This window comes from Desmodus rotundus, chromosome 9, assembly GCF_022682495.2.
Source record: "Desmodus rotundus isolate HL8 chromosome 9, HLdesRot8A.1, whole genome shotgun sequence".
NCBI lineage: Eukaryota > Metazoa > Chordata > Mammalia > Chiroptera > Phyllostomidae > Desmodus > Desmodus rotundus.
In genome coordinates this window covers 1,147,646-1,157,024 of record NC_071395.1, presented here as the reverse complement: position 1 = coordinate 1,157,024, position 9,379 = coordinate 1,147,646, and the positions used below count along the sequence as shown (strand labels likewise).

The following is a 9,379-nucleotide window of genomic DNA, read 5'->3' as shown; positions in this document are numbered from 1 at the left end:
TTGGTTCCAGTCACCGAAGCCACTCTGATAAAGTGGCTTGCTTTGTTGAGCTGTAAGGTAGAAATATGTCACCGCAATAAAGAACTGGAGTATTTTTTTAACATTTCTTTTCACTTTTGCATACATAAGACAAGAATGATGAGTAAATGAATAAATAAAAAGGCATCACTAATATGAGAAAGTCCATAGGATGGAAAATATTCAACCAGGTTTTGTATTTATTTCATTTTGCTTCTCGGTAGTTAGTGTTTGGCACGATGCTGTTCTAACAGTAACTATTTTGAAAGACACTGCTGGAATACTTAACTATTTACCTGTTAGGAATTTGGATGTGCATCGCTATGGAATTCTGACTTGACCTTCAAGGCATCTTTGCCTCCCAAAGGTTCCTAAAAGGTAGAAGTAGTTCCTGGACTCTTTTTCGAGGATTTTCACCCCGTAAACTTTCCCTTTCGTGTATATTTCAGCCTGTGCACCGGAAAAAGTAACGGAGCCGCGATCTGTATGGTGACTTACCAGTGGCCGTGTCCATAACTCACTAGCTGGTAGATCTTCTTGGGAACGTACCGGATGCTTTCCTCTCCTCTGTCTAGCTTGTGTCTGCAGCTCGCTGACGCTCCAAGCTTTGTGCAGTCCAACAGCCTGGTAACACTGGGTGCTTTAAAGTTATTCATCCAGAAGACCACGTCCCCGGTGAATGCTGAGTTTGAGGACAGGGCCACTGATCCCCCAGCAATCCAAGCAGAACTCTATCACCAAAGACACACACAGCACAGGGGCCTTTGGTTGAGAGAAAAGTGTGCGGCTGTCGTCTCCAGCCTGTGAGGGGCTCGGCCAGTTGTCACCAGCACCTCTTGTTGGGCTCGGTTCGGTGGTGGAGACTCCAGCGAGAAGAACGCAGGGAACCGCAGGGCCCGAATCAGGGAGAGCCCTGAGGCGGGTCTGGTCCAGGAAGGCCCCAAGCGTGGAGTGATGTGGGCGACGTCTTCAGGAGTTAGCGGGGCTGGGAGAGAGCAAAGAGCAGGTGATCCTCATCTCATGCTGCCAAGCAGGAAATGAGACACAGAGACCTGGAGACAAGTGGTTTGGGGAATAAAATTTCTCCATCATAATCCTGTAACTGACCTCAACTAACGAAGCAGTTTACACGATAAACACACACGTGCCTGCGCGCCTACCCGTTCTTCCCGTCTGGTGCGTACTGTGGACAAAAATGCTGTTGCCGATTTCAGGAGCACGGAGCTCCCCGCCACCCTCCCAGGCGCCGAAGGTCCACACCCTTGTCGGCCTTCGTGGGGTTCATGGGTGTGGATCACACACACTCATCACCCAAAACCCCACCTTGAACTTTTCTGTCTTTACCCAAAGGAACCCTTCGGCGTCATGGCTGCGAAGTGGCATTTCATTCTGGAATCCCGTGGGCCCCAGCCCCACTGGGGGAGGAGCGCCCAGTCCACCCCAAGGTGTGCGGCCCTGCGCGCGGCGGCGGGGACGGGCCCCCGTGCACCAGCCCTGCCCGGTGACATCACAGCAGCCCCCGGGCCTCGCAGCCCTCCGCACGCTCCGCCGGAGGAAGCGGCGCGCCTGCCAATCATCCCCGGCAGAGCCGCCCAGCCGGTCCGAGCTGGGGGCGGAGAGACGGCCGCGCAGCGGCGCAGCTGGCCGGCGGGGTCCGGGTGCCCGCGCCGCCGCGCCTGCCGCCCGCCGCCGGAACCCTGCGTCCCAGAGGACAACGCGCGCTCCCGGCGCCGAGCTGGGGCTGAGTCCCTCCCGCTGCCGGCGGGCTTGGGAAGGGCAGCGTGCGTGTCCGTGGAGAGCGCGGCCGGGACTGGAGCTCGAGCCCGATCCGCCGGCGGCGGCGGCGCGGGCACTGAGCTCCCGCTGCACCCGGCGCCCCTCGGGCGCGGCACCGGACAGCTCCCCGCGGACTCGGGACCCCTCCACCGGGGACAGGCGAAGCCAGAAATGCTCCCCTAGGTAAGTGTCGCTTCCTTTGCGGACACCGAGGCGTGCGCGGTCGGCGAACGCTCGCCGCGTAGCTAGGCAGGCGGGCGGAGCACGGGAAGTTTTATCGGGGAGAGGTCTGTGCGCCAGCAGACCGCTGGTTCGCACCCCACCCCGTCCCCCTCTGAGCGCGGCGGTGCCTCCCTGTCACCGCGCTGCGCACAAGTTCTTTTGGCACTGCGAATGGAAGACACAGTGCAGCCTGAAGAAAGAGAACTTGAAATATTTTAAACTGTTGCCGGAATGTCTGCATAATGAACAGCTCGCTCGGTGACAGTTCTGGCCTTTTCATACCGAAAACGCAGTTGTGCGAACTCGGCATCCAGACTGCAGGGCTGTGCGCGTCTCCCCCAGAAGAGTAACCGGAAAATGGCATTCGGGTCCCTTAAGATGGGAACCCGGCGCTTCGGGACACGAGATTTCAGGCATGCTCCGTTCCGTGGTCTGCCTCGGCGAAGCAGCTGCCACAGACGTGTGAAATTATGTGACACAGCTGCAAATTGCTCTAAAGAAAGAGACGCTTCCCTGCTCGGTCCTGTCAGGGCAGAAACATAATTCCCACGGCAGTGCCCGTTCTGCGCCCCCAGCCCGAGGGTGGCCAGGAGGACAGGCCAGACCGACGCTGCACCTGTGACAGCCGCCCCCGCCTCCCGCACCGACGAGCTGCAGCAGCAGAAGTGTGATTTAAGTGACACAGGGTTCTTGATCCATCCCTTCCAGTGTCTGGTGGAGAAACGGAATAAAAGGGGCCCTTGGACCGGCGTCCTTCTGTTAATGTGGCCCGATTGCCGAGACCGTTGCCGAGAGCCGTAATCCCAGCATTTCCAGCCACGATCTAATTTCACGGTGACAGGTTACTCAGGAGCCCGAATTTAGCTCTGAAGAACTTCCAGGAGTTCACACTGTATCACGTCTCTTTCCAAGTCACCTTCGCTCGCTTTCGGAATATTTTTCATCAACTCAAGATTATAACTGTTCCAAAGTAAATGGCATATAAAAATATTGATGTGTTTTCCTAGTGATTGTAGGGTTGTTTTTTGTTTTTTGTTTTTTATTTTTTTGCTTTTCTCACCAACTTTATGGTTCAAATCCTGGATTTTTTTGCCACAAAAGGAAATTGATGAAGAAAAAAAGTGACTGTCATTGGTTGCATTTCTTCAAAGCTAGGATGTAATGATTTTCCCCCCAAAGACTTAAAAGGTGATTTTTTTTATATCAAAAGAATAATATTTATTTATTCTTTTAAAAAGAAGCCAGTCAGCCCCGTCCAGGCGCCGAGGAGGTGCTGTGCGTAGGCCACGAGGTTTGCGGGCGGCAGATGTGCGGGGCCGGGGGCGCGCCGACCACACGGTGCGGTCTGCACGGGAGGCCGGCAGACAGAAGTCACAGGGAGCTCAGCGGAAGGGCCCTCGCCTCCACGCAGCGCCGAGCACCTGCCGTGGCTGCGGGTACTCAGGGGCCCTCGGGCAGTTTACCTGGGAGGGCTCCTCTCACAGAGCACAGGCACCCGGGGTCTCCCGATAAGCTGATGGGGGGCGGAAATTAAATGGTAAACAGAACAGTTCCTTTTTTTAACTCTATCTTGCTGGCAGCCCGTCCGCACCGAGACTGACGCTCAGACAATCCCTGGGGGAAAGTCACAATGGGTGTGACTGATTAGCTGTGACGTGGAGCTCGGCCTCGGAGGGAGGCAGACACCATCCCTGAATACAAAGGGTAAAACTTCATGAGGATTTTAATATTTGATCTCCTTCCAATAAGCCTGCAAATTATATAGATTGCATTTTGTTTTCTGCAGCTGAAGTTATTATCTAAGAAATGTGTCAATTTAAATGATTTTTCCTAAATACCAAGAGGAAGTAAATGGAGATGATTATATATATAAATATATAAAATCATAATTTGAAAATTCTGTATTTTATAACCAAAATAGAAAACCATGCTTATCTATGCCTATTTAGGTATGTATATATATATATATATTCACCTCACAGTTTTTTATATTTTATCCGAGTGTTAACACTATTATACCTGTTCTTTCTCACCCACCCCCAATTCTGTAATTAGATTTAAAACAGACTTGCTCTCTTAATTCAGATCTCAGTGCTAACCTTCCTTCTTAGAGCAGCTGGATCACTGCCTCCAACCCGGTGGAGTTGGGGGTCCCCAGGACGCCTCGTGTTTCCTGATCCCCGGGAACGTTCTGGGTGAGCAGAGAAGGTGCCTTTGAGGATGAAATCCAAAGATCAAACTTTCTGTGTTCACGTGGTAGCAATTATCAGGGACAAAGACAGAGGAGCGGAACGCTTACATGCTTTCTTCAAACCAGAGATGCTGGCTGGCACTGCCTCCCGGATTTGGGGAGCAATGGGGAGACATAAAATAACACTGGAATATTGGCCCTGGCTGGAAGCCGAGACAGAGAGCTGTGGGCCTAGCAGGCTCATTCCTTTCGGGCTGAAATTCATTGATAATGCATTATGTTGCAAGTCTATCCTGAAGGGAGACTTTTTCTCTGGTACCTACTGTGGGATACTTAAGGAAGAAACATAGTTTCTGACTGGAATCAAGTTTTACAGTAACAAAGCTTTCTTCCTATTGAAACTGGCTCTAATGAAAGATGTAGGTAGCCTGGCAGAAACTCCTGCAAGGTGGAGTGTGTGCTCCAGAGCCGCGAGACCCAGGGACGAGGCCCATGTGGAGCATTTATCTGGGCAATGGCAGGGGCCCAGAAACCCTACGGGGACCTGCCCACGCCCAAGCGGGAAGTGCACGGGTTCTGTGACTGTGGGGTGCACCTGGCCAGGCTGGACCACAGGGGCGAGAGTCAGCTCCCACCGGTGTGTGCTCCCGGGCGGGGGCCCCGGAGACAGGCTGTCTGCTGCTTTGCTCTAGGTCTGAAGTGAGAGGGTCGGGTCAGGTGTCAGACAGCGCTCGGCAGTGTTTCCCCCCCTTTTCTGAAATACCTCAGGGCACCCTCCTCGAAGCCTTGCCAAGTGTGAAACGCACCCTCCCTCAAGTGTTTTCGGCACCCTGGGGAGTCCGAGGTGTCGACCGCAACACAGAACTTCGATGAACACAGTCCTGTCTCCAAGCTTCCTTACCTGGTTGCTAAGGAGTGATCTTCTAGAGCAGCATTGACTCGATGACAGGTCCTCCCCAAACCCAAACCAGTCTGACAGTGGAATCCAAGCATCGATGGCGTCGGGCGCTCCGAAACACGTGATTTTTAAAACGTAACTTACTCCTTAACCCCCCTGGTGACACGTTTGCCTGTGCGACTTGATGTGTTTGTCTGCCTTGCCCTCCCATGAGGTGTCTATATTCCTGCGTGTTCACGCCTGCAGGCCGTGACAAGCAGTCTAGCAAAAGCACCTGCACATGACGACCTAAATATTGGCCTTGAAGCGACTCAGGGAAGGAATCTGCATAGAAGGGCTATTTCGGAAATGTTTTTCCAGGAGCTACACTTAAGGTACCTCATTAATACTAAATAAATACCGTGGTTAAGTACATAAGAAGAAAATGAAGGATTAAAAGCATATGTTTGAATGATTGAGAGCTTAATTTGACAATGTCTTGAGGATATTTGGGAAACCAAAAGTGATGACTCTCCGAAGTCGCAGAATTGAGACTTCTCTACCAAACTCACCTCTCACACTTTTTAGAAACTATTGTTTTACATATTTAAAGAATTTGAGGGAGAAGGCAACTTTTAGCAAGCTAATACACACACACATTCTTTTTTCCCCCCAAATTAAAAAAAATTTCCCCTGTTGGGACATTCCCACATCAGATTAACTTGTGTAGTGCTTTAATTAATACATTTAACTTTCTCGTGAAGGTCTTTAATGGGATTTATCTTTAATAATAACCTTGTGGAAGTTGAAAGTCAGCTGGCCAGGTTCAGCATATTTAAGCAAAAAGTAGAAATGCTTCCTGAATCACTCTCTTCTTTCTTCTTTTTTTCCCCTTCCTCCTTTTCTTTCTTCCCTTTTTCTTCCTCTTTCCTCTCTTTCCATCCTTTCTTCTTCCTAGTCACTCTGTCCTCCCTCCCTCCCTTCCTCCTTCCCTTCTTTCCTTATTTGTTTCTCTCCTCCCTCCATCCTTCCTTCCCTCCCTCCCTCTTCCTCTTCTCTCTTCGTGTTTTGCCACCTCAGCTGAAATGCTCTCTTGTGAAGTCCAGAGCAGCCGCTGATGTCACTGTGTGGTGATTATTCATCCACAGGCCTGGTTTGCACGTGGAAGTGGGCAGGAAATGCCCAGAGAAAGTGCCTAGAGTGCGTCAACAATGAAAGAAAGTCAGGGAAAACGGGAAATTCATGTTGGAGTAGTGACGTCAACCTTAACATGTTGGCTGTTCTCCTACCAAGGAATTATGTTGAACCTACCGATTTCTGCAGCAGAGCCCTCTGCTCCCTGTCCATGCGTCTCCTGTTCGTGGTTGGTGGAATCTTTCCTGTGTGGCCAGTGCAACTTACTGACAAAAATAAAATAATAAGTGTCAGTAATCCTTATCCTGGTATTCTAGGCCCTCTAAGTCACTTTCATATTGAGTAGTTTAAACACAGAGCATCCCTATGTGGCCCAGAGGCCGACTGCGTGCTAGTGGAGAGAGGGGGAGGGATGCATTTGCCCACGACGCTTTGGCCAGCCTCCATTTCTGAATCGGAAATTCTGTCCTAGACTGCTGATCCACGGAACTTGTCCTATTTCATTAGGCATCTCCAAAGCATGCTCCTCCTTGATGTACCAAATAGTCGTTCCCGCCTACAGACACTCATTTAAACCCCAGAGACAGAGAGGGTGGCAGGAGGATTAATACAGGAGAGGAAGCAGACGCCGAGAGGCACATGAAGTCCTGATTGGGTGCATTGCTGCCCAGAGCTCCAAACTAGAACTCAAACTGCGCTTCGCTTCCGGCTGGTCTTTCACTGCGAGCTCCGTCAGCGCAGCTGAGACGGCTCACCTGTGCAAAGTTGAGACAAACGAGGCAGTCGTTCAAAAATTACACTTACGAGGCAATAATAAAAACTACACTTACGAGTGCAGTTAAAGTGTTAGGGCTCCTGACACCCCAGTTTATGAAACCGTTTTCCTTGGAATAGGACGTTTTCTGAATAACCACGGGGACAGTGCTCAATTCAGGGCTTACTCAACCTCATCTGGGCACGCTGTCCTCCTCGGCCAGAGAAGAGAGCCGTTCATTTTTGTTTAATAATGTCCACAGTGACAATGCACATCATCCGTAATCTGTTATGTGTGCCAGATGCCTTTGGGGTGCGAGGGGGGCGCAGCAGCTCACAGGAGGCCCCGTGGCAGAGTGGGGACAATGGCTGTGGGTGAGACACTGTGCTGGGTGAAGGGGGTGAGTGACAGCTACAGAGCTGGCCAGGCAGTGCTGTCCTGAGAAACTGATGCTCAGAAGATCTGTTGAAAAGCTACATCCTGTGTGGAGAACACTCCTTCATCTTGCAGAAAAATGTGACGAGGAGTAGCCACTTCTTGTAAGATGTGATGTGACCGGCCGCACTTGCTCTGCCTAGTAGTTCTTGTCCCCGGTTCTGTGAAATCATAGGTCGGGATATGACACACTGTTTACTGTGTTCTCTGGAAAGTAGGAAGTACAACGAATTTTAGAAAATGTAGTTTTCAACTTCCCTTTTACTCTTTATAGCTCTAAAGTAGTTAAAATGGAGACGTGGGTACATTATCTCATATCTTCCCTGTGCCCTGAAAGTTTCTGCTGTCATTGAAACTTGCACAGCAGAAGAAGCAGAGCCCTGTCTCCTCATGCACCAGTGGGCGTCACAACCAATATTCTGAAAACACCACTCGGGTGGCTGGAACAATGGACCTAAAATAAGGAAATTACAAAGAGATACATGTGTTTATTAAATTAAAAAGTGTTTTCCTCAATTACAAAAGTACTTCCAACTCAGCAAGAATAACATGATGAGACTGATACAATGCTAATTCACACCAGGTGAGCGGGTGGGGTCTCAGGACCTTGATTGGTGCCGTGGATACTGGTGGACTAACACAGCAAAGATGCTGGGGGGCATGTTTCTATGCAGCATCAGGAAGAACAATACATTCTAAAGATCGGTGAGTTTCCGGCCAACCCAAACCACCACTATGGCGGGGGGCTCCTTTCCCAGAAGACTCGTGGGGAAGAAACTTCTGTCTTGGGTGGGAAGCCAGTGGCGGTTTCCAAGGTTTCCGGAGCTTTTCACTGCGTGGCTGCAGGAAGTGTGGGTGCCAGCCTCAGAGCCACCGCCGCCCACCGCCACCCACCTATCCCTGTTGGCTAGCAGGCCGGCCGCCAATCCAGGCCCATGACCCTTGGGTGCAGCTACAAAGCAGGGATGTGTGCTTGTGCATCTGGGGTGTAAAAGCAACTTGCATAAAGGACCCTTTGACAAGGTATAATCTCTCAAAGATAACGAATTGATAAATATCTTAATTAGGTAGATTGATTTATAAATTTAATCACACTGCTTTCGCTACTCCCTTGAGACAGTCCAGGAAAGTGCATATCAAAAGATTAAATGGGAAAGACCCCCGGGAGAGACCCCTGGTCCAGGCCCTCCCGGTGGCGAGGACTGTGGAGACTGAAGTGCAAGCCCGTCTGGGGGAGCGGCCAGCATGGAAACAAACGTGAAGTGGGGTCGCCCGGGGGCTGCGGCCTAGTGAAGCCAGGAGGGGAGGTGGACCCTCTCTGATGCCAGATTCTGATTCCCGCTCTGCCCTTTCTTGAGACAGGACCCTGAAAAAGCTTGTTAGCCCTCCCGTGCCTCCCATCAGAGCCCGGCCAGTGGAGGTACTAAGTCCTCCTTCCCAGAATGGCTTGGGAAGCTCCGTGCGACCGCGAATGCCTGGCAGCAGGTGGGAGACAGAGCCCCGCGAAGTTGAGAGTCGAGAATCAGCTCTGCGCGTCAGTACTCCGGCGCCGCCAGCCCCTTCTCTGGGAGGGGGCTGTCCCAGCCTCCTCTGCGCCATCTCTCCTGTACTTTTGATCACATATTTGCATATTAATAACAGTAAATCTAACTTAAAGGATCATATGTCATCAGTTAACATTTTCGTATGACTCATCACAATTTTGAAAATTAACTCACATTCAACTCTCTTAAGGAAAGCAGACCATAAGCTGCCTTGATAAGAGTGAAAAACTGTCAGAAAAAACGTGGTGAGTGGCTTATCTCGACTTTCTGGCATGCTGGGGTAAGGGAAGCAGGGGTTAGAACACAAGAAGGCGAATTTCAGAAAGTGAAACTGGGTCAAACTGAGAAAAGGGAAATGTTACTTAGTTTGCAGTCTGCGCTAGTAAAACACTAAATAATAGTTTGTGTGGTGTCTATATTGACACATC

General features: G+C 50.7%; 1 protein-coding gene across 1 annotated transcript in view; it reads left to right on the top strand.

Annotated features, from left to right (window-relative positions):
• Window positions 1-1,762: 1,762 nt before the first annotated feature.
• The window catches only part of LOC112312510 (bifunctional heparan sulfate N-deacetylase/N-sulfotransferase 4), a 118,220-nt gene continuing 110,603 nt past the window's right edge, over window positions 1,763-9,379 (top strand). Inside the window, exon 1 of the mRNA XM_053912104.2 lies at window positions 1,763-1,977. The gene's annotated coding sequence lies outside the window, so the exon portion shown is untranslated. The remainder of the gene's footprint in view (window positions 1,978-9,379) is intronic.